Source organism: Rhinoderma darwinii, unplaced genomic scaffold (genome assembly GCF_050947455.1).
Source record: "Rhinoderma darwinii isolate aRhiDar2 unplaced genomic scaffold, aRhiDar2.hap1 Scaffold_3317, whole genome shotgun sequence".
NCBI classification, from domain to species: domain Eukaryota; kingdom Metazoa; phylum Chordata; class Amphibia; order Anura; family Rhinodermatidae; genus Rhinoderma; species Rhinoderma darwinii.
Window position 1 is genome coordinate 142,933 of NW_027463398.1, and position 21,986 is coordinate 164,918.

Below are 21,986 nucleotides of genomic sequence, written 5' to 3' on the forward strand. Positions count from 1 at the left end.
GTGGTTTGCCTGGTCATACCTGTAGAAAATGCCCAAAGGTGTTTCCCTTCTTAGGGCAAGAGAGAAGGACATGGGGCAGACAGGTGAGAACAACAGGTTCCCTTGCTGCCTCTTCTGATGTAATTTCAGAGCCTGCTGGCAGTGTTTCTGTGGCTGCTTCTCAGGACCCTGGGAAAGCTGGATTAGGAGAGGTTCTAACCTCACATACTGATAGCATGGAGTTGGGTGTGGTCCCTCCAGCAGAGCCAACTGTTGATGAGACACCTGTGGTTATACCTATGGAAGGTGAAGACACAGCGCCACCTAGTGGGTGTGCATACCCTGATAATGGTGCAAGTATGCAAATTTTGTCTTTCTCTAGCCCAGAGTCAAAAACGGAAGACTCAGCTAAAGTGGAGTGGTCAATATCGGAGGAGGACGAGAAGGAGGCCAGGATGCCTAGTGCCACTAGTGCGGAAATTTTCCACAAAGTTGTATCAAAAAGGGGGAAGTCTGGAAAGGCGGTGAAGAGACTGAAGATAGGTTTGTTGGAAGATTCTGCTCATGCAAATCCTTTCTCATTGCTGGACAGTGACTCTAGTTGTAGCCCTAAGTCATCTGAGGTGGCCTCAGAAGTACCCAGCTCTCCTGGGGAAGGTTTCCTCAGTGAAGCCAATGTGGCGAATCTGGAAAGAGCTATGTATTTCCCTGGGACGTGATATGTTCTGGTTTTCTCATGGCTTTCTTTTCCACTAACCATACTATGCCCGCATGTCTTTGAGATTAAAGATTGTCTCACAAAATGTACGGGTGTTCTCCTCTGCTCACAAGCGGGCTGCAGTCCTGGACTTTTTGGCCTCTAAGGGCAGTGACATTGTTTGCGTACAAGAATGTGGTTTATCAAAAATGCCTAGGAAAGAAGAATGGAAGTTTGGGGAAGCAATTTGGTCCTTTTCTTCCACAAATAGGAATGATGGAATTGGCATTCTCTTCAAAAATAATGAGTTTGTCATCAAACAGACTCAAATTATACAGGAAGGAAGATGTGTCTGCGTGTTACTATCCTATAAGGGGTGGCAGTTTAGGCTAATCAATATCTATGGCCATGCTGTGAAAACTGATAGGTTGGCACTTTTTGATAGTTTAAAATTTTTTCTACATGGTAAAGTTCCTGTTATTATTGTCGGTGATATTAACTGTATCCTGGAGAAGCAGGCCCGAGCTGGATCCACAGAGTCTAATGTGGACGCTACCGGAAGTTTGTGGAATAAAATTTTGCAGGACTTTGCTTTGCAGGACGCTGTCACCAGGAAACCAGGTCCATTTACTTACCATGCCGATGACGGAAGAACGGATTCTCGTCTGGACTTTTTCTTTTTTTCTACTTCAGCAATGAAATGTGTCGATTATGCGCAGGAGAGAGTGTGGTTTTCAGATCACGAGTGTTTGTTGGGGGTTTTTGTTATAAATAATTTCTTTTATGGTAGAGGGGTATGGAAGATGAATGTCAGTTTTCTGAGTGATGAAAGGGTAAAAACTAGGTTTGGGAAAAAATATGGGTTTTGGGTTAGGAAGAAAAGTTCTTTCTCTAATGTGTGTGAATGGTGGGTATGGGTGAAAAAAAAGATTGGTGGGTTTTTTAGACAGATAGGGTATAGAAGAGCGAGAAGGAAAAGATTAGAATATTCACGCTTTAACATGCGGATGACGTTCCTTCATCAATGTAAAAATTTGGGTATGGATGTAAGACACGATTTAGAAAAAACAAAAAAAGATATTAAGGAGTGGTTTCGTGAGAAAGGGAAAGAAATAATATTTAGGTCTAAGGTGGAGGTTAGAGATAATCACGAGAAATGCACTAGATTTTTCTTTAAAAAAATGTGTGGTGGAAAAAGTGGAATGAATGTGTTATTGGATAAGGATGATAAAGAGGTGTTTGGTAAGGATGTGATTGATGTGGTGTCTGATTTTTATAAACAACTGTATGATGTGAAGAAATGTGATTTGGGTGATGATGAGGAGTTTTTGGATATTGTGTGTAATTTTGTTCCTGAAAGTGAATGTGCGTTTTTGCTTGGTGAGATTATGGATGGTGAAGTAAAAGATGTGGTGGGAAGTATGGCTAAAAATAAGTCTCCAGGGATCGATGGAATACCAGCTGATTTCTATGGGAAATATTGGGATATAATTGGGAAGGATGTTATAGATGTTATGAGAGTGTTGTTTTCTGGGACTAATATGTGTGATGTGATGAAGAAGGGTATGGTAGTTTTGTTGCATAAAAAAGGAGATAAGAGACGGTTAGAAAACTGGCGACCAATTACTTTGCTTAATACGGATTATAAAATTTTTGCCAAGCTGATTGCGAATCGTATGAGAGATGTGATTGGGTGTGTGATTGATGAGGATCAGGTATGTGCGGTACCGAAAAGGAAATTGCATGAAAACGTGGCGTTGGTGCGGGACATGCTTGAGGATTGTAAGGGTCGGAATAAGAAGGTGATTGTGTGTGCGTTAGATTTTGAGAAAGCGTTTGATCGTGTGGCGCATGTGTTTTTGTTCAAAGTATTAGGGAGAATGGGTTTTCCGGTTCAGTTTGTGAGTTTGTTGAAGAAATTATATGCGAATGCAAAGAGTTGTGTGCAGGTGAATGGGTTTTTTTCAGAATCATTTAATATTATGTCTGGTGTGCGACAGGGTTGTCCGTTGTCTCCCATCCTTTTTATTTGTGCGATTGAACCATTGTTGCAAATGATTAGAAATGATAAGGTTGTGAAAGGTTTGGTGGTGCCCGGGTGTGATGGAAAGCGTGTGAAAGCTTTGGGATATATGGATGATATTTGTGTATTGTGTGATTCAGTGTATGATATGTCCAGAGTGAAGTTGATTGTAAATATGTTTTGTATTGCGTCTGCTTTTAAAATAAATTGGGGTAAGAGCAAATTTAAATTTTTTTTCAGTAATGAGCGGGTGAGTGATCCTGATATGGAACAGGTGAATAGTGTGAAAATTTTGGGTATTGTGTTTGATGATGAGTTGAAAGGGAGAGAAAGTTGGGATGAGTTAGGTGGTAGGATTGTGAGAAAGTTGGAAATGTGGAGAATGAGGGATCTTTCTTTTTCGGGGAAGGTTTTAATAGTCAAAAGCATTATTCTTCCTATGATTTTATATGTCGCTCTGGTTTTTCCTCCTGCTGTTGTTATGTTAAAAAAAGTGAATAGAGTTTTGTTCCTTTTTTTATGGGGGAGCGGGATTGAGAAGGCAAGGAGAGAAATTCTAATGAAAAGCAGACGTAATGGAGGCTTGGATTTCCCAAATTTGGAGATTTTCATTGGAATTAATTGTGTACGTTTTTTTGTAGAGCTTTTATTTAAAGAATCCAAGGCTTCCAGAATGTCGAAGTATTTAGCTGGAACGGTGATTCAGCGTCTAAGATGGGACAAACGTAATTTATGTAAACCAATTGCTTTTCAGTGCACAGGGTGGTATTTGTATGTTGAAAAATTTATTAAAAAGTTCCAGCTAGAGGATGTAAGAATGGAGAGATTTTTGAGTGAAAAGAATGTTGTGAGAAGTATGTGTATGAATAATGTGATGTGTTCTGTAAATGGTTTGAATTCGATGGAGTCTAAGTCTGTGTGGAAGAAGATTGTTACGTATGATGTGTCAAATAAGCAGAAAGATTTGTTATGGATGTCGGTACATGGAGTGTTGCCTGTAAGGAGTGTTCAGAAAAGAAGAGGTTTGGTTGCGTCTGAAAGGTGTCCGAGAGAAGGTTGTGGGGATGATGAGGATGTGAGTCATGTGTTTTGGTCGTGTAAGCATGCAAAGGATGTTTGGAAAAAGTTGAGTGGGTTGTGTGAAGAATTGACTGGTTTGAAGGTTTTGACGTATGAAATTGTCTTGTTTGGTTTGTGTAGTTTGGGTAGTGAAAAGGATAGAGTGTTGTGGATTTTTTTGACTTGTGTGAAAGAGGTATTGTGGAATACACGGAATTTGAATGTGTATAAAAGAGAAGTATTTGAGATTGAGGATGTGGTTAGTATGGTATTGGCTAAGTTGTATTTTTATTATAAATGGGATCTAGAAAGAGGTATGGATGCGGAAGGGATATGGCGAATGTTGAAATGGAGGTATTTAGTTTGAGGAATTTTGTTTGATTTATCTTGTATTTGATGGAAAAATAAAATAATGAACCAGAGTGATGAGATTTTTTGAAAAATAGAGAGGTGGTTTGGACAACTACAGTTCTCGGTTTTATTCAAAAAAACCTGAATGGTTTAATAAAAAAAAAAAAAAAAAAAAAAAAAAAAAAAAAAAATCTGTTCTTATCAGTTTAATATCTGATACGTCCCCTATCTGGGGACCATATATTAAATGGATTTTTAGAACAGGGAGATGGAAATAGAGCTTGCTCTGTCCACTCCACGCATTGACCTGGTATTGCAGTATTTCCAGGACCGGTGCACCCTTCCCTTATGTGTTGACTAAAATCAGATTCCAAAAGTGTTTTTTCTCTTTGCCATTGTTTCTGTCTTTCTGAAGGGATCTCCCCTTTTAATCCCATTATTTCAACACCTGTTGGACAATGCATTTGTACAGTCATGTGTGATAATGAGCTCATTTATTAAATGCAATTAATGAATACATTGCCACCTCTTGTTGTGTGTGTGTGTGTGTGTGTGTGTGTGTCTTCTGTGTTTCTGTGTTTCCGGCATTTCACATTGGAACAGCTCATTCACCTTCCTTGTCTTCTCTCCGCCCTCCCTCCCTCCCTCCCTCCCTCCTAGGTAAGTTAAAGAGCTGCACCTGAGCCAGCCACTGATTGATGCAGCACCACAGTCAAATAGTGGAGTGGAGTGGAGTAGGGGAACAGCAAACAGCCATTAAAGCAGCCAGCCGCCTACCCGCCACAATGGACCTACCTGTGTACACTAGGTGGATGTGATGGAATGTACTGTCGTCCCTACATTTCAAGAAGAAGTAAGAATTGCAGTTGCAACAAACCCTTGCTTGCCTACAAAGAGAGCAGCAATTTGGATTTGTTACTATGTTACCTGGAAGAATAACAAACTGTGCAAGGATGGAGGTTGTAGGAGCAAAGAGAAGTTGTCTGTAAAGTTGGTGGATGCCTATTTTCCATTTTGCAGTCCCTTGTCTCCCTCTTGTGGCCTCCTGGAGGCAAATAAATGTGCAAAAAAAAGACAGCCTGGCGGCCGGCTGTTGCAGTGTTGCCCTCTCAGGCAACACTGAGTGACTGACTGAGCCTCACAGTCTTATATAAAGTTCAGACGGAACTTTGCACGTGTCATAGTGGAGCCCTCAGGATTCCAGAGCCAGCTTTCTGACATCATAATGGGGCCTGCCTCAGAGATAAAAGCCTGGGCCCAGGCAGTGTTGTTCAGTGCTGCTCAGCAGGCAGCACAGGACTGGATTAAAGCTGATACAAGGTGTGAAGGAACAAGGGGTGGCTGTGGGCATGCACTTGCTGCCGCTGCCAGTGTTTATCTGCATGGCAGGAGGGCATTTGGGCGTTGCCAGGAAGGCGTTTTTATGTAGATTCCTCCTCTTTCAGCACTGCATTGTGGTGCAAGCAAAAGAAGCAAATCCTGTCTGGCTTCCTCTCCGGCCTTTATTCACCTCCCGCTTAGTAGCTGTAAATGTGTGTGAGCCTGCAGGGCCCCATGGAATTGCCTAGGAGTAGGCTGAATCGCTGCAAGGGGTGAACAGCAGTATGGGACAGGCTCGGGCAAGGCAAGGGCCGCTCGGGTTATCGCTTCTCGGCCTTTTGGCTAAGATCAAGTGTAGTATCTGTTCTTATCAGTTTAATATCTGATACGTCCCCTATCTGGGGACCATATATTAAATGGATTTTTAGAACAGGGAGATGGAAATAGAGCTTGCTCTGTCCACTCCACGCATTGACCTGGTATTGCAGTATTTCCAGGACCGGTGCACCCTTCCCTTATGTGTTGACTAAAATCAGATTCCAAAAGTGTTTTTTCTCTTTGCCATTGTTTCTGTCTTTCTGAAGGGATCTCCCCTTTTAATCCCATTATTTCAACACCTGTTGGACAATGCATTTGTACAGTCATGTGTGATAATGAGCTCATTTATTAAATGCAATTAATGAATACATTGCCACCTCTTGTTGTGTGTGTGTGTGTGTGTGTGTGTGTGTCTTCTGTGTTTCTGTGTTTCCGGCATTTCACATTGGAACAGCTCATTCACCTTCCTTGTCTTCTCTCCGCCCTCCCTCCCTCCCTCCCTCCCTCCTAGGTAAGTTAAAGAGCTGCACCTGAGCCAGCCACTGATTGATGCAGCACCACAGTCAAATAGTGGAGTGGAGTGGAGTAGGGGAACAGCAAACAGCCATTAAAGCAGCCAGCCGCCTACCCGCCACAATGGACCTACCTGTGTACACTAGGTGGATGTGATGGAATGTACTGTCGTCCCTACATTTCAAGAAGAAGTAAGAATTGCAGTTGCAACAAACCCTTGCTTGCCTACAAAGAGAGCAGCAATTTGGATTTGTTACTATGTTACCTGGAAGAATAACAAACTGTGCAAGGATGGAGGTTGTAGGAGCAAAGAGAAGTTGTCTGTAAAGTTGGTGGATGCCTATTTTCCATTTTGCAGTCCCTTGTCTCCCTCTTGTGGCCTCCTGGAGGCAAATAAATGTGCAAAAAAAAGACAGCCTGGCGGCCGGCTGTTGCAGTGTTGCCCTCTCAGGCAACACTGAGTGACTGACTGAGCCTCACAGTCTTATATAAAGTTCAGACGGAACTTTGCACGTGTCATAGTGGAGCCCTCAGGATTCCAGAGCCAGCTTTCTGACATCATAATGGGGCCTGCCTCAGAGATAAAAGCCTGGGCCCAGGCAGTGTTGTTCAGTGCTGCTCAGCAGGCAGCACAGGACTGGATTAAAGCTGATACAAGGTGTGAAGGAACAAGGGGTGGCTGTGGGCATGCACTTGCTGCCGCTGCCAGTGTTTATCTGCATGGCAGGAGGGCATTTGGGCGTTGCCAGGAAGGCGTTTTTATGTAGATTCCTCCTCTTTCAGCACTGCATTGTGGTGCAAGCAAAAGAAGCAAATCCTGTCTGGCTTCCTCTCCGGCCTTTATTCACCTCCCGCTTAGTAGCTGTAAATGTGTGTGAGCCTGCAGGGCCCCATGGAATTGCCTAGGAGTAGGCTGAATCGCTGCAAGGGGTGAACAGCAGTATGGGACAGGCTCGGGCAAGGCAAGGGCCGCTCGGGTTATCGCTTCTCGGCCTTTTGGCTAAGATCAAGTGTAGTATCTGTTCTTATCAGTCCTTGTAAGGATAGATAGCTCGGAGAACCACTGGGGGCTATAAACACTAGCTTAGCGATCCAAGAGCGTTCCAGACGAAGCCGGCGACGAACTGCGGAGAAGAACCAGCGAAGACGACGATCCAGAAGGGAGAAGCCGCCATCGGGGAAGAAGCTCCGGGAGATCGCTGCCGGGAAGAAGAAGGAGAACTGCGACAGAGACCTTCGGAGAAGAGCCGCTGCTGAAGGGGATCTTTGAAGAAGCTCGGCCGCAGAAGAAGCTCGACGAGGAACCGCTGCGGAAGAAATTTCGTGGAAGAACCTCGGCCAGCAAGGAGAAGATTTGCATAGCTCCGCCCCCTTCGGGAAAGAGCTATCGAAGATCCTCCCCAAGCGACAGGAACAGCTGGAAGAAGCCATGGCCTCAACCAGCAACCCTGCCACCCAGAAGAAGAAGGCTGATGGACCAGGTGAGCCGGCCCAGGCCAGGACATCTCCTCCTGAAGCCTCCTCAAGCCAACAGGCCACCAGGAAGCCGAACCAGGCTGCTCCAACCCTGGAGCCCTGGATGAAGCAGACGGTGGCCCTGAAGCTGAAGGAGGTGGACGGGAGAGTGCCGGACATGACGGAAGAAGTGTTCTGCCAGAAGATGCTCCTGGACCAGGGCTTCGCTAAGCCGGAGACCATCAGCATCCAGGCCTTCATGACCGGGATGTTCTTCGTGACCTTCGCTTCGATCAACATCTGCAGAAGGTACTGGGAGATGGTGAAAGCGGCGAGGCCTGAATCCCCTTTCTCTCGCTTTGTGGGCAACTGCCCTGTCCAAAGAGAGGAAAGGCGGGTGACGGTCTCAATGCGGAACCCACACACCCCCGGCAAAGACATCACCACGCTCCTGAAGCGGTTCTGCACAGTGGTGAGGGAACCCACCCACATCCTGAACGGACTCGGCTTCTGGACTGGCAAGTGGTCGGTAATCGTCCGACTGAACAAGGATTCCAGCGCGGAAGACGGCCTCCAACACCTGCCCCAGTCATTCTCGCTGGGCAACTCCTACGGCCTCATCTACTACCCGGACATGCCGCAGATCTGCAGGAGATGCAGCAAGAAGGGTCATTCGGTGAAGGACTGCAAGGAGGACGCCTGCAAGAACTGCCGGGTAACAGGACACGAGACCAAAGACTGCCCGAAACGGACAATGTGCAACCTCTGCGGACAAGCAGCCCACTCCTACAAGGACTGCCCGAAGAGGGATCGATCCTGGGCAACTGTAGCGGCGAAAGCTCCGGCCAGAGGGAACCCCGCCCCAGCCAGAGCTCCAGCGGCGCAGAAGACCGGGAATAAGAAGGATGGTAAGAAGACGACAGTCCCTCCCCCCCGTCTCCCGGCCCCCCCTCGCCCTACCCTTCCCACCCTCCCTCGCCCGGCCCTCCCCACCCCCCCGTCCCCAACCCCTGTCACCCCCACTGAGGCTCTCACCTTCTCCTACCCACCCATCTCAGTGGTCCTGTCACCTGCACCTCTCCCAACCCAGCCTCCCTTCTCCCCAGCTCCAGCAGCACTAACATCTTCCCCTCCAGCTGCTGGAGTCCTCTCCCTGGAGGATTTTCCCCCTCTTGTCTCCTCAGGTGCCATCCAGAGGAAGAGAAAGGTGAGGGACAGCCCAGCTGCTGAGTCCTCAAAGCGACAAGTCGTGGAAATCTGCGAAGATTCCCTTGCGCAGCAGGAGGAAATGGAGCAGATGGTGGAGGAACTCGTGTCTGAACCTGAGGTCATCGACTTCACAACAGACATCCAGGTGGCTACAATCCTGGAACAGTTTTTGTCAGAGGGCCTGCTGGATCTTTCGGACCCGCCAGGAGAGGAGGATCCGCCCGACCGGACTGGTAACTAAGGTGTATCGTTTGCACTAACCTTCTTTATTCTCCCCCATGGCTGCTAAACTTAACATCTTTAGCCTCAATGTGAGGAGTGTTAGAGATAGGACTAGATGTCAGATGGTGCTAACTTTTCTTTCCAAGCAGTCGAGTGATGTATTTATGCTGCAGGAATGTACTCTCCCCTCTTCCAGGTCATACCATCATCTGGCCAGGCAGTGGACCCATGGCCCGTCCTACTGGTCTGGTGGGGGCGACTGTAAGTCTGCAGGGGTTGCCATCCTGATCAGGGGAAGCGTATTTACTGTTGACTCTGTCCAGGAGCTCGCCTGCGGCCGCTTGTTGGTCGTAGACGGTTCCTGGGCAGGAGAGCCGATTAGGCTCATCAACGTGTACGCTCCCCCTATGAAGGCTGAGCGCCTGGAACTATTCCAGACCCTGCGGACCCAGCTCGCCACCACTAGGGCAGTGGTGATGGCCGGGGACTTCAACTGCCCCATCGAAGAGGATGGACGAAGTTCCGGCACTTCAATCAAACTGGATGTCAGTTCCAAACTGCTTATCGAGATGGTAACCGAAGCATCCTTGCAGGACGTTGTGGGCTCCATGGGGATTGGCTCTGTGAACTATTCATGGAGCCGACCCGATGGCTCACTTCGTTCTCGGATTGACTTTGTGTTCACCTCCCGGGCAGTCAAGCAGCATGGGCACTCCATGGTCCCCTGCTTCTTCTCTGACCACAGGGCCATTCTCTTCCAGGGTGCCATCGGCCACGGTTTTCCTCCCGGCCCTGGCTCCTGGAAGCTGAATTGTGCCCTGCTGGAAAGAGAGGAGGTACTGGCGGAACTTAGAGACGCCTATATTGTTTGGAGGAATGATAAAGTTTTCTTTGACAAAACCTGTGACTGGTGGGAATATGTTAAAGTTGAATTTCGTTGTTTCTTTCAGGCAAAAAGTCGTCAACAGGCGTGTGAGAGGAAGAGAGACTTCAGAGAGATGCAGCGTCAGCTGCGATCCCTGCAAGACCTCCTTCAATGCGGCTGGGACGTCAGGAAGGAGCTGGAGGAAGCCAAAAAGGGCCTGAAAAGGCACTTTGAGGAGGAATCCAAGCGAATTGTCTTTCGTTCCAAGGTGGAGAACCTGGAGAAGGGTGAGAAATGTAACTCGTTCTTTTTCAGGAAACTCCATGCCGGCCACACGCCCCTGAAGGAACTTCGAGATGAGACCGGAAACATGCATTCTGGGAAGAAGGAGGTGATGGGAGTCGTCACAGACTACTACCGAAGCCTCTACTCCCGGAAAACCACTGACCCCGAAGCCGCCGATAAATTCCTGTCAGGTATCACTAATCATCTTGATCCTGCAGGTACGGAGGCTATGGATGTACCCCTGACGGTGGAGGAACTGCTCTCTGCCGCTAAATCCTTCAGACCCGGCAGGACCCCGGGCAGTGATGGTCTCCCAGCAGAGCTCTATGTAGCGCTGGGGGACTTGATCAGTCCGGACCTGCTGGAGCTCTATGAGGAGATGGTGGTGGAGGGTAGAATGCCACCGTCCTTGAGAGAAGGCATGATCACGATCTTGTATAAGCGGAAGGGGGAGAGATGTGACCTGAAAAACTGGCGTCCCATCTCTCTCCTGAACGTGGACTACAAGATCCTCGCTAAAGTATTGGCCAACAGACTGAAGGTTGTCATCGGACAGATCATCGGATCGGACCAAACCTGCGGCATTCCTGGCCGTAGGGTGGCCGACAGTCTTGCCCTGGTGAGGGACACGGTGCATTACATGCAAAGCCGCCGTACACACGCGGCCCTGGTCAGTCTGGATCAGGAGAAGGCTTTTGACCGGGTCTCTCACGAATTCATGGGTAAGGCTCTGCGTAGGCTGCGGCTTGGCAGGTTGTTCTGTTTGTATGTTAACCTGATGTATTGCGACATTTACAGCTCGGTGCTGGTGAACGGCTGGAAGACTGACCCCTTTCCTGTATCGTCGGGGGTTAGACAAGGCTGTCCTCTTTCACCTCTCCTTTTTGTTTGTGTTATAGAGCTCTTCGCAGAGGCTATCCGGCAGAATGGAGAGATCAGAGGGATCACCGCACCAGGTCCAGGACACTTCGAGGTCAAATGCTCGCTGTACATGGACGACGTGACCGTCTTCTGCGCTGACCAGAGTTCGGTGACTGCACTCGTCCAGACCTGTGAGGAGTTCGGACGCGCTTCAGGGGCAAAAGTCAACTGCGGGAAGTCGGAAGCCATGCTCTTCGGAAAGTGGTACCTGCCTTCTCCTGCCTCCTTCCCGTTTACTATCAAGCCGGACTTCATCAAAATTCTGGGAGTCTGGTTCGGTAAGGAAGGTGCAGCCCTAAAGTCGTGGGAAGAACGCTTGGCCAAAGTCAACCAAAGGATCGGACTGTGGAGCCTCAGACAACTCACTATTGAGGGCAAAGCAATGGTCCTGCGTAACGAAGTCTTGCCTGTGCTACAATACACTGCACAGGCATGGCCCCCTCTTGCCACCGTCTCGAGGGCCATTACCAGGACTGTGTTTCGCTTCATCTGGGGCTCGAAAATGGACAGAGTAAAGCGGACTGTTATGTACAAGGAGCCCCGCAAAGGTGGGAAGGGTATACCCGACATTCCCACTCTGCTGCGGATCGCTTTTGTATGTGACTGTGTTCGTAGGACTCTGAGGACAGCAAACGGCTCTGCGGGCAAGGCCATGTCCCGCTACTTCCTCCTTCCCCTCTGGCGAGGTTTTGGCTGGGACAAGTGGGACAGCTCCTTCCCTTACAACTGGCACGCTCCCTGGTTCTACGGAGATGTCGTCCGGTTCGTGAGGGAGCATCAACTGGAGGGTCTTAAGCCCGACTTGTGGAAACCTAAGACGATCCACAAGCACATCAGAGCAAAGGACTCACTGGAGTCTGTTCCAGGGCTTCATGCCGACACGTTGGAGACTGTTTGGACTAACGTGTCATCTGGCAGGTTGACCAACGGGCACAAGGACATTTCATGGATGGCCATCCAGGGAGGACTGCCTCTTAGGTCATTCATGCATGCCCGCAACCTGTGCAAGACCCGGTACTGCCCCAGGTGCCCCTTCACGGAGGAAACATCTTTGCACATTTTCTGGCAGTGCCCCTTTGCACAGGGTCTGTTGAAAGCCTTGGAACATGAACTCAAGGACTCAGTACCCAGGAACAGACTGTCGTACCGCTCGGTACTTTATGGACTATTTCCTGGGAATACCACGGATGGAGCAATCCAGGAAGCCTGGCGCCTTATGAACTGCTTTAAGGACGCTATATGGTTTGCCAGGAACCGTCTGATTTTGCGGAGAGAGAGTGTGTCCGTCCAGGACTGCCGCAGGCTGATCCACAGCCTGCTCAGAGACTATTCCACCTGGGACAGCCCGGACGTCGATGAGGAAGAGGACTGATACTCCCCTTCCCCCCACTCTCCCTTCTTGTGTGTTGTCTTTCAATAAAGCTTCGGGCCTGTGATTTCCCCCTTCCCTATCCCCTCCTACCCACTCCCCTATCCCATCACTTGTCTGTAATGCTTTGTTGTTTGGCTTTAGTGAATGCAAGAATGTTAGTGTAGCATGTGGTGTAATGTATAGCATAGGCTAGCCTGTACTGTGTATTATACTGTCATGTTATGTTTGACGACTGTTATTATTTATTATTTGCTGCTTCATGGCTTGCGCTGCGTCGCAGTAATGTTTGTATGATGACGATTGATTGTCAATAAAGCATTTTTCAATCAAAAAATCTGTTCTTATCAGTTTAATATCTGATACGTCCCCTATCTGGGGACCATATATTAAATGGATTTTTAGAACAGGGAGATGGAAATAGAGCTTGCTCTGTCCACTCCACGCATTGACCTGGTATTGCAGTATTTCCAGGACCGGTGCACCCTTCCCTTATGTGTTGACTAAAATCAGATTCCAAAAGTGTTTTTTCTCTTTGCCATTGTTTCTGTCTTTCTGAAGGGATCTCCCCTTTTAATCCCATTATTTCAACACCTGTTGGACAATGCATTTGTACAGTCATGTGTGATAATGAGCTCATTTATTAAATGCAATTAATGAATACATTGCCACCTCTTGTTGTGTGTGTGTGTGTGTGTGTGTGTGTGTCTTCTGTGTTTCTGTGTTTCCGGCATTTCACATTGGAACAGCTCATTCACCTTCCTTGTCTTCTCTCCGCCCTCCCTCCCTCCCTCCCTCCCTCCTAGGTAAGTTAAAGAGCTGCACCTGAGCCAGCCACTGATTGATGCAGCACCACAGTCAAATAGTGGAGTGGAGTGGAGTAGGGGAACAGCAAACAGCCATTAAAGCAGCCAGCCGCCTACCCGCCACAATGGACCTACCTGTGTACACTAGGTGGATGTGATGGAATGTACTGTCGTCCCTACATTTCAAGAAGAAGTAAGAATTGCAGTTGCAACAAACCCTTGCTTGCCTACAAAGAGAGCAGCAATTTGGATTTGTTACTATGTTACCTGGAAGAATAACAAACTGTGCAAGGATGGAGGTTGTAGGAGCAAAGAGAAGTTGTCTGTAAAGTTGGTGGATGCCTATTTTCCATTTTGCAGTCCCTTGTCTCCCTCTTGTGGCCTCCTGGAGGCAAATAAATGTGCAAAAAAAAGACAGCCTGGCGGCCGGCTGTTGCAGTGTTGCCCTCTCAGGCAACACTGAGTGACTGACTGAGCCTCACAGTCTTATATAAAGTTCAGACGGAACTTTGCACGTGTCATAGTGGAGCCCTCAGGATTCCAGAGCCAGCTTTCTGACATCATAATGGGGCCTGCCTCAGAGATAAAAGCCTGGGCCCAGGCAGTGTTGTTCAGTGCTGCTCAGCAGGCAGCACAGGACTGGATTAAAGCTGATACAAGGTGTGAAGGAACAAGGGGTGGCTGTGGGCATGCACTTGCTGCCGCTGCCAGTGTTTATCTGCATGGCAGGAGGGCATTTGGGCGTTGCCAGGAAGGCGTTTTTATGTAGATTCCTCCTCTTTCAGCACTGCATTGTGGTGCAAGCAAAAGAAGCAAATCCTGTCTGGCTTCCTCTCCGGCCTTTATTCACCTCCCGCTTAGTAGCTGTAAATGTGTGTGAGCCTGCAGGGCCCCATGGAATTGCCTAGGAGTAGGCTGAATCGCTGCAAGGGGTGAACAGCAGTATGGGACAGGCTCGGGCAAGGCAAGGGCCGCTCGGGTTATCGCTTCTCGGCCTTTTGGCTAAGATCAAGTGTAGTATCTGTTCTTATCAGTTTAATATCTGATACGTCCCCTATCTGGGGACCATATATTAAATGGATTTTTAGAACAGGGAGATGGAAATAGAGCTTGCTCTGTCCACTCCACGCATTGACCTGGTATTGCAGTATTTCCAGGACCGGTGCACCCTTCCCTTATGTGTTGACTAAAATCAGATTCCAAAAGTGTTTTTTCTCTTTGCCATTGTTTCTGTCTTTCTGAAGGGATCTCCCCTTTTAATCCCATTATTTCAACACCTGTTGGACAATGCATTTGTACAGTCATGTGTGATAATGAGCTCATTTATTAAATGCAATTAATGAATACATTGCCACCTCTTGTTGTGTGTGTGTGTGTGTGTGTGTGTGTGTCTTCTGTGTTTCTGTGTTTCCGGCATTTCACATTGGAACAGCTCATTCACCTTCCTTGTCTTCTCTCCGCCCTCCCTCCCTCCCTCCCTCCTAGGTAAGTTAAAGAGCTGCACCTGAGCCAGCCACTGATTGATGCAGCACCACAGTCAAATAGTGGAGTGGAGTGGAGTAGGGGAACAGCAAACAGCCATTAAAGCAGCCAGCCGCCTACCCGCCACAATGGACCTACCTGTGTACACTAGGTGGATGTGATGGAATGTACTGTCGTCCCTACATTTCAAGAAGAAGTAAGAATTGCAGTTGCAACAAACCCTTGCTTGCCTACAAAGAGAGCAGCAATTTGGATTTGTTACTATGTTACCTGGAAGAATAACAAACTGTGCAAGGATGGAGGTTGTAGGAGCAAAGAGAAGTTGTCTGTAAAGTTGGTGGATGCCTATTTTCCATTTTGCAGTCCCTTGTCTCCCTCTTGTGGCCTCCTGGAGGCAAATAAATGTGCAAAAAAAAGACAGCCTGGCGGCCGGCTGTTGCAGTGTTGCCCTCTCAGGCAACACTGAGTGACTGACTGAGCCTCACAGTCTTATATAAAGTTCAGACGGAACTTTGCACGTGTCATAGTGGAGCCCTCAGGATTCCAGAGCCAGCTTTCTGACATCATAATGGGGCCTGCCTCAGAGATAAAAGCCTGGGCCCAGGCAGTGTTGTTCAGTGCTGCTCAGCAGGCAGCACAGGACTGGATTAAAGCTGATACAAGGTGTGAAGGAACAAGGGGTGGCTGTGGGCATGCACTTGCTGCCGCTGCCAGTGTTTATCTGCATGGCAGGAGGGCATTTGGGCGTTGCCAGGAAGGCGTTTTTATGTAGATTCCTCCTCTTTCAGCACTGCATTGTGGTGCAAGCAAAAGAAGCAAATCCTGTCTGGCTTCCTCTCCGGCCTTTATTCACCTCCCGCTTAGTAGCTGTAAATGTGTGTGAGCCTGCAGGGCCCCATGGAATTGCCTAGGAGTAGGCTGAATCGCTGCAAGGGGTGAACAGCAGTATGGGACAGGCTCGGGCAAGGCAAGGGCCGCTCGGGTTATCGCTTCTCGGCCTTTTGGCTAAGATCAAGTGTAGTATCTGTTCTTATCAGTTTAATATCTGATACGTCCCCTATCTGGGGACCATATATTAAATGGATTTTTAGAACAGGGAGATGGAAATAGAGCTTGCTCTGTCCACTCCACGCATTGACCTGGTATTGCAGTATTTCCAGGACCGGTGCACCCTTCCCTTATGTGTTGACTAAAATCAGATTCCAAAAGTGTTTTTTCTCTTTGCCATTGTTTCTGTCTTTCTGAAGGGATCTCCCCTTTTAATCCCATTATTTCAACACCTGTTGGACAATGCATTTGTACAGTCATGTGTGATAATGAGCTCATTTATTAAATGCAATTAATGAATACATTGCCACCTCTTGTTGTGTGTGTGTGTGTGTGTGTGTGTGTGTCTTCTGTGTTTCTGTGTTTCCGGCATTTCACATTGGAACAGCTCATTCACCTTCCTTGTCTTCTCTCCGCCCTCCCTCCCTCCCTCCCTCCCTCCTAGGTAAGTTAAAGAGCTGCACCTGAGCCAGCCACTGATTGATGCAGCACCACAGTCAAATAGTGGAGTGGAGTGGAGTAGGGGAACAGCAAACAGCCATTAAAGCAGCCAGCCGCCTACCCGCCACAATGGACCTACCTGTGTACACTAGGTGGATGTGATGGAATGTACTGTCGTCCCTACATTTCAAGAAGAAGTAAGAATTGCAGTTGCAACAAACCCTTGCTTGCCTACAAAGAGAGCAGCAATTTGGATTTGTTACTATGTTACCTGGAAGAATAACAAACTGTGCAAGGATGGAGGTTGTAGGAGCAAAGAGAAGTTGTCTGTAAAGTTGGTGGATGCCTATTTTCCATTTTGCAGTCCCTTGTCTCCCTCTTGTGGCCTCCTGGAGGCAAATAAATGTGCAAAAAAAAGACAGCCTGGCGGCCGGCTGTTGCAGTGTTGCCCTCTCAGGCAACACTGAGTGACTGACTGAGCCTCACAGTCTTATATAAAGTTCAGACGGAACTTTGCACGTGTCATAGTGGAGCCCTCAGGATTCCAGAGCCAGCTTTCTGACATCATAATGGGGCCTGCCTCAGAGATAAAAGCCTGGGCCCAGGCAGTGTTGTTCAGTGCTGCTCAGCAGGCAGCACAGGACTGGATTAAAGCTGATACAAGGTGTGAAGGAACAAGGGGTGGCTGTGGGCATGCACTTGCTGCCGCTGCCAGTGTTTATCTGCATGGCAGGAGGGCATTTGGGCGTTGCCAGGAAGGCGTTTTTATGTAGATTCCTCCTCTTTCAGCACTGCATTGTGGTGCAAGCAAAAGAAGCAAATCCTGTCTGGCTTCCTCTCCGGCCTTTATTCACCTCCCGCTTAGTAGCTGTAAATGTGTGTGAGCCTGCAGGGCCCCATGGAATTGCCTAGGAGTAGGCTGAATCGCTGCAAGGGGTGAACAGCAGTATGGGACAGGCTCGGGCAAGGCAAGGGCCGCTCGGGTTATCGCTTCTCGGCCTTTTGGCTAAGATCAAGTGTAGTATCTGTTCTTATCAGTTTAATATCTGATACGTCCCCTATCTGGGGACCATATATTAAATGGATTTTTAGAACAGGGAGATGGAAATAGAGCTTGCTCTGTCCACTCCACGCATTGACCTGGTATTGCAGTATTTCCAGGACCGGTGCACCCTTCCCTTATGTGTTGACTAAAATCAGATTCCAAAAGTGTTTTTTCTCTTTGCCATTGTTTCTGTCTTTCTGAAGGGATCTCCCCTTTTAATCCCATTATTTCAACACCTGTTGGACAATGCATTTGTACAGTCATGTGTGATAATGAGCTCATTTATTAAATGCAATTAATGAATACATTGCCACCTCTTGTTGTGTGTGTGTGTGTGTGTGTGTGTGTGTCTTCTGTGTTTCTGTGTTTCCGGCATTTCACATTGGAACAGCTCATTCACCTTCCTTGTCTTCTCTCCGCCCTCCCTCCCTCCCTCCCTCCTAGGTAAGTTAAAGAGCTGCACCTGAGCCAGCCACTGATTGATGCAGCACCACAGTCAAATAGTGGAGTGGAGTGGAGTAGGGGAACAGCAAACAGCCATTAAAGCAGCCAGCCGCCTACCCGCCACAATGGACCTACCTGTGTACACTAGGTGGATGTGATGGAATGTACTGTCGTCCCTACATTTCAAGAAGAAGTAAGAATTGCAGTTGCAACAAACCCTTGCTTGCCTACAAAGAGAGCAGCAATTTGGATTTGTTACTATGTTACCTGGAAGAATAACAAACTGTGCAAGGATGGAGGTTGTAGGAGCAAAGAGAAGTTGTCTGTAAAGTTGGTGGATGCCTATTTTCCATTTTGCAGTCCCTTGTCTCCCTCTTGTGGCCTCCTGGAGGCAAATAAATGTGCAAAAAAAAGACAGCCTGGCGGCCGGCTGTTGCAGTGTTGCCCTCTCAGGCAACACTGAGTGACTGACTGAGCCTCACAGTCTTATATAAAGTTCAGACGGAACTTTGCACGTGTCATAGTGGAGCCCTCAGGATTCCAGAGCCAGCTTTCTGACATCATAATGGGGCCTGCCTCAGAGATAAAAGCCTGGGCCCAGGCAGTGTTGTTCAGTGCTGCTCAGCAGGCAGCACAGGACTGGATTAAAGCTGATACAAGGTGTGAAGGAACAAGGGGTGGCTGTGGGCATGCACTTGCTGCCGCTGCCAGTGTTTATCTGCATGGCAGGAGGGCATTTGGGCGTTGCCAGGAAGGCGTTTTTATGTAGATTCCTCCTCTTTCAGCACTGCATTGTGGTGCAAGCAAAAGAAGCAAATCCTGTCTGGCTTCCTCTCCGGCCTTTATTCACCTCCCGCTTAGTAGCTGTAAATGTGTGTGAGCCTGCAGGGCCCCATGGAATTGCCTAGGAGTAGGCTGAATCGCTGCAAGGGGTGAACAGCAGTATGGGACAGGCTCGGGCAAGGCAAGGGCCGCTCGGGTTATCGCTTCTCGGCCTTTTGGCTAAGATCAAGTGTAGTATCTGTTCTTATCAGTTTAATATCTGATACGTCCCCTATCTGGGGACCATATATTAAATGGATTTTTAGAACAGGGAGATGGAAATAGAGCTTGCTCTGTCCACTCCACGCATTGACCTGGTATTGCAGTATTTCCAGGACCGGTGCACCCTTCCCTTATGTGTTGACTAAAATCAGATTCCAAAAGTGTTTTTTCTCTTTGCCATTGTTTCTGTCTTTCTGAAGGGATCTCCCCTTTTAATCCCATTATTTCAACACCTGTTGGACAATGCATTTGTACAGTCATGTGTGATAATGAGCTCATTTATTAAATGCAATTAATGAATACATTGCCACCTCTTGTTGTGTGTGTGTGTGTGTGTGTGTGTGTGTCTTCTGTGTTTCTGTGTTTCCGGCATTTCACATTGGAACAGCTCATTCACCTTCCTTGTCTTCTCTCCGCCCTCCCTCCCTCCCTCCCTCCCTCCTAGGTAAGTTAAAGAGCTGCACCTGAGCCAGCCACTGATTGATGCAGCACCACAGTCAAATAGTGGAGTGGAGTGGAGTAGGGGAACAGCAAACAGCCATTAAAGCAGCCAGCCGCCTACCCGCCACAATGGACCTACCTGTGTACACTAGGTGGATGTGATGGAATGTACTGTCGTCCCTACATTTCAAGAAGAAGTAAGAATTGCAGTTGCAACAAACCCTTGCTTGCCTACAAAGAGAGCAGCAATTTGGATTTGTTACTATGTTACCTGGAAGAATAACAAACTGTGCAAGGATGGAGGTTGTAGGAGCAAAGAGAAGTTGTCTGTAAAGTTGGTGGATGCCTATTTTCCATTTTGCAGTCCCTTGTCTCCCTCTTGTGGCCTCCTGGAGGCAAATAAATGTGCAAAAAAAAGACAGCCTGGCGGCCGGCTGTTGCAGTGTTGCCCTCTCAGGCAACACTGAGTGACTGACTGAGCCTCACAGTCTTATATAAAGTTCAGACGGAACTTTGCACGTGTCATAGTGGAGCCCTCAGGATTCCAGAGCCAGCTTTCTGACATCATAATGGGGCCTGCCTCAGAGATAAAAGCCTGGGCCCAGGCAGTGTTGTTCAGTGCTGCTCAGCAGGCAGCACAGGACTGGATTAAAGCTGATACAAGGTGTGAAGGAACAAGGGGTGGCTGTGGGCATGCACTTGCTGCCGCTGCCAGTGTTTATCTGCATGGCAGGAGGGCATTTGGGCGTTGCCAGGAAGGCGTTTTTATGTAGATTCCTCCTCTTTCAGCACTGCATTGTGGTGCAAGCAAAAGAAGCAAATCCTGTCTGGCTTCCTCTCCGGCCTTTATTCACCTCCCGCTTAGTAGCTGTAAATGTGTGTGAGCCTGCAGGGCCCCATGGAATTGCCTAGGAGTAGGCTGAATCGCTGCAAGGGGTGAACAGCAGTATGGGACAGGCTCGGGCAAGGCAAGGGCCGCTCGGGTTATCGCTTCTCGGCCTTTTGGCTAAGATCAAGTGTAGTATCTGTTCTTATCAGTTTAATATCTGATACGTCCCCTATCTGGGGACCATATATTAAATGGATTTTTAGAACAGGGAGATGGAAATAGAGCTTGCTCTGTCCACTCCACGCATTGACCTGGTATTGCAGTATTTCCAGGACCGGTGCACCCTTCCCTTATGTGTTGACTAAAATCAGATTCCAAAAGTGTTTTTTCTCTTTGCCATTGTTTCTGTCTTTCTGAAGGGATCTCCCCTTTTAATCCCATTATTTCAACACCTGTTGGACAATGCATTTGTACAGTCATGTGTGATAATGAGCTCATTTATTAAATGCAATTAATGAATACATTGCCACCTCTTGTTGTGTGTGTGTGTGTGTGGTGTGTGTGTGTCTTCTGTGTTTCTGTGTTTCCGGCATTTCACATTGGAACAGCTCATTCACCTTCCTTGTCTTCTCTCCGCCCTCCCTCCCTCCCTCCCTCCTAGTAAGTTAAAGAGCTGCACCTGAGCCAGCCACTGATTGATGCAGCACCACAGTCAAATAGTGGAGTGGAGTGGAGTAGGGGAACAGCAAACAGCCATTAAAGCAGCCAGCCGCCTACCCGCCACAATGGACCTACCTGTGTACACTAGGTGGATGTGATGGAATGTACTGTCGTCCCTACATTTCAAGAAGAAGTAAGAATTGCAGTTGCAACAAACCCTTGCTTGCCTACAAAGAGAGCAGCAATTTGGATTTGTTACTATGTTACCTGGAAGAATAACAAACTGTGCAAGGATGGAGGTTGTAGGAGCAAAGAGAAGTTGTCTGTAAAGTTGGTGGATGCCTATTTTCCATTTTGCAGTCCCTTGTCTCCCTCTTGTGGCCTCCTGGAGGCAAATAAATGTGCAAAAAAAAGACAGCCTGGCGGCCGGCTGTTGCAGTGTTGCCCTCTCAGGCAACACTGAGTGACTGACTGAGCCTCACAGTCTTATATAAAGTTCAGACGGAACTTTGCACGTGTCATAGTGGAGCCCTCAGGATTCCAGAGCCAGCTTTCTGACATCATAATGGGGCCTGCCTCAGAGATAAAAGCCTGGGCCCAGGCAGTGTTGTTCAGTGCTGCTCAGCAGGCAGCACAGGACTGGATTAAAGCTGATACAAGGTGTGAAGGAACAAGGGGTGGCTGTGGGCATGCACTTGCTGCCGCTGCCAGTGTTTATCTGCATGGCAGGAGGGCATTTGGGCGTTGCCAGGAAGGCGTTTTTATGTAGATTCCTCCTCTTTCAGCACTGCATTGTGGTGCAAGCAAAAGAAGCAAATCCTGTCTGGCTTCCTCTCCGGCCTTTATTCACCTCCCGCTTAGTAGCTGTAAATGTGTGTGAGCCTGCAGGGCCCCATGGAATTGCCTAGGAGTAGGCTGAATCGCTGCAAGGGGTGAACAGCAGTATGGGACAGGCTCGGGCAAGGCAAGGGCCGCTCGGGTTATCGCTTCTCGGCCTTTTGGCTAAGATCAAGTGTAGTATCTGTTCTTATCAGTTTAATATCTGATACGTCCCCTATCTGGGGACCATATATTAAATGGATTTTTAGAACAGGGAGATGGAAATAGAGCTTGCTCTGTCCACTCCACGCATTGACCTGGTATTGCAGTATTTCCAGGACC

At 48.1% G+C, this 21,986-nt stretch overlaps 7 non-coding genes and 3 pseudogenes across 7 annotated transcripts; all 10 read left to right on the forward strand.

Moving 5' to 3' along the window:
• The first annotated feature begins 4,254 nt into the window (after window positions 1-4,254).
• On the forward strand, window positions 4,255-4,453 carry LOC142704395 (U2 spliceosomal RNA). Its single transcript, XR_012867866.1, has one exon. It is a non-coding gene; the product is annotated as a U2 spliceosomal RNA (small nuclear RNA).
• A 1,298-nt stretch (window positions 4,454-5,751) lies between these two features.
• LOC142704452 (U2 spliceosomal RNA) lies at window positions 5,752-5,942 on the forward strand. Its single transcript, XR_012867907.1, has one exon. It is a non-coding gene; the product is annotated as a U2 spliceosomal RNA (small nuclear RNA).
• A 1,298-nt stretch (window positions 5,943-7,240) lies between these two features.
• LOC142704403 (U2 spliceosomal RNA) lies at window positions 7,241-7,342 on the forward strand (annotated as a pseudogene).
• Window positions 7,343-12,901: 5,559 nt separating this feature from the next.
• On the forward strand, window positions 12,902-13,076 carry LOC142704381 (U2 spliceosomal RNA; annotated as a pseudogene).
• Window positions 13,077-14,374: 1,298 nt separating this feature from the next.
• On the forward strand, window positions 14,375-14,565 carry LOC142704453 (U2 spliceosomal RNA). The gene has a single exon (XR_012867908.1). It is a non-coding gene; the product is annotated as a U2 spliceosomal RNA (small nuclear RNA).
• Window positions 14,566-15,859: 1,294 nt separating this feature from the next.
• LOC142704455 (U2 spliceosomal RNA) lies at window positions 15,860-16,050 on the forward strand. The gene has a single exon (XR_012867910.1). It is a non-coding gene; the product is annotated as a U2 spliceosomal RNA (small nuclear RNA).
• A 1,298-nt stretch (window positions 16,051-17,348) lies between these two features.
• On the forward strand, window positions 17,349-17,539 carry LOC142704456 (U2 spliceosomal RNA). The gene has a single exon (XR_012867911.1). It is a non-coding gene; the product is annotated as a U2 spliceosomal RNA (small nuclear RNA).
• A 1,294-nt stretch (window positions 17,540-18,833) lies between these two features.
• Window positions 18,834-19,024, forward strand: LOC142704457 (U2 spliceosomal RNA). The gene has a single exon (XR_012867912.1). It is a non-coding gene; the product is annotated as a U2 spliceosomal RNA (small nuclear RNA).
• Window positions 19,025-20,322: 1,298 nt separating this feature from the next.
• On the forward strand, window positions 20,323-20,513 carry LOC142704458 (U2 spliceosomal RNA). The gene has a single exon (XR_012867913.1). It is a non-coding gene; the product is annotated as a U2 spliceosomal RNA (small nuclear RNA).
• Window positions 20,514-21,807: 1,294 nt separating this feature from the next.
• Window positions 21,808-21,986, forward strand: LOC142704379 (U2 spliceosomal RNA; annotated as a pseudogene; the record flags this gene model as incomplete).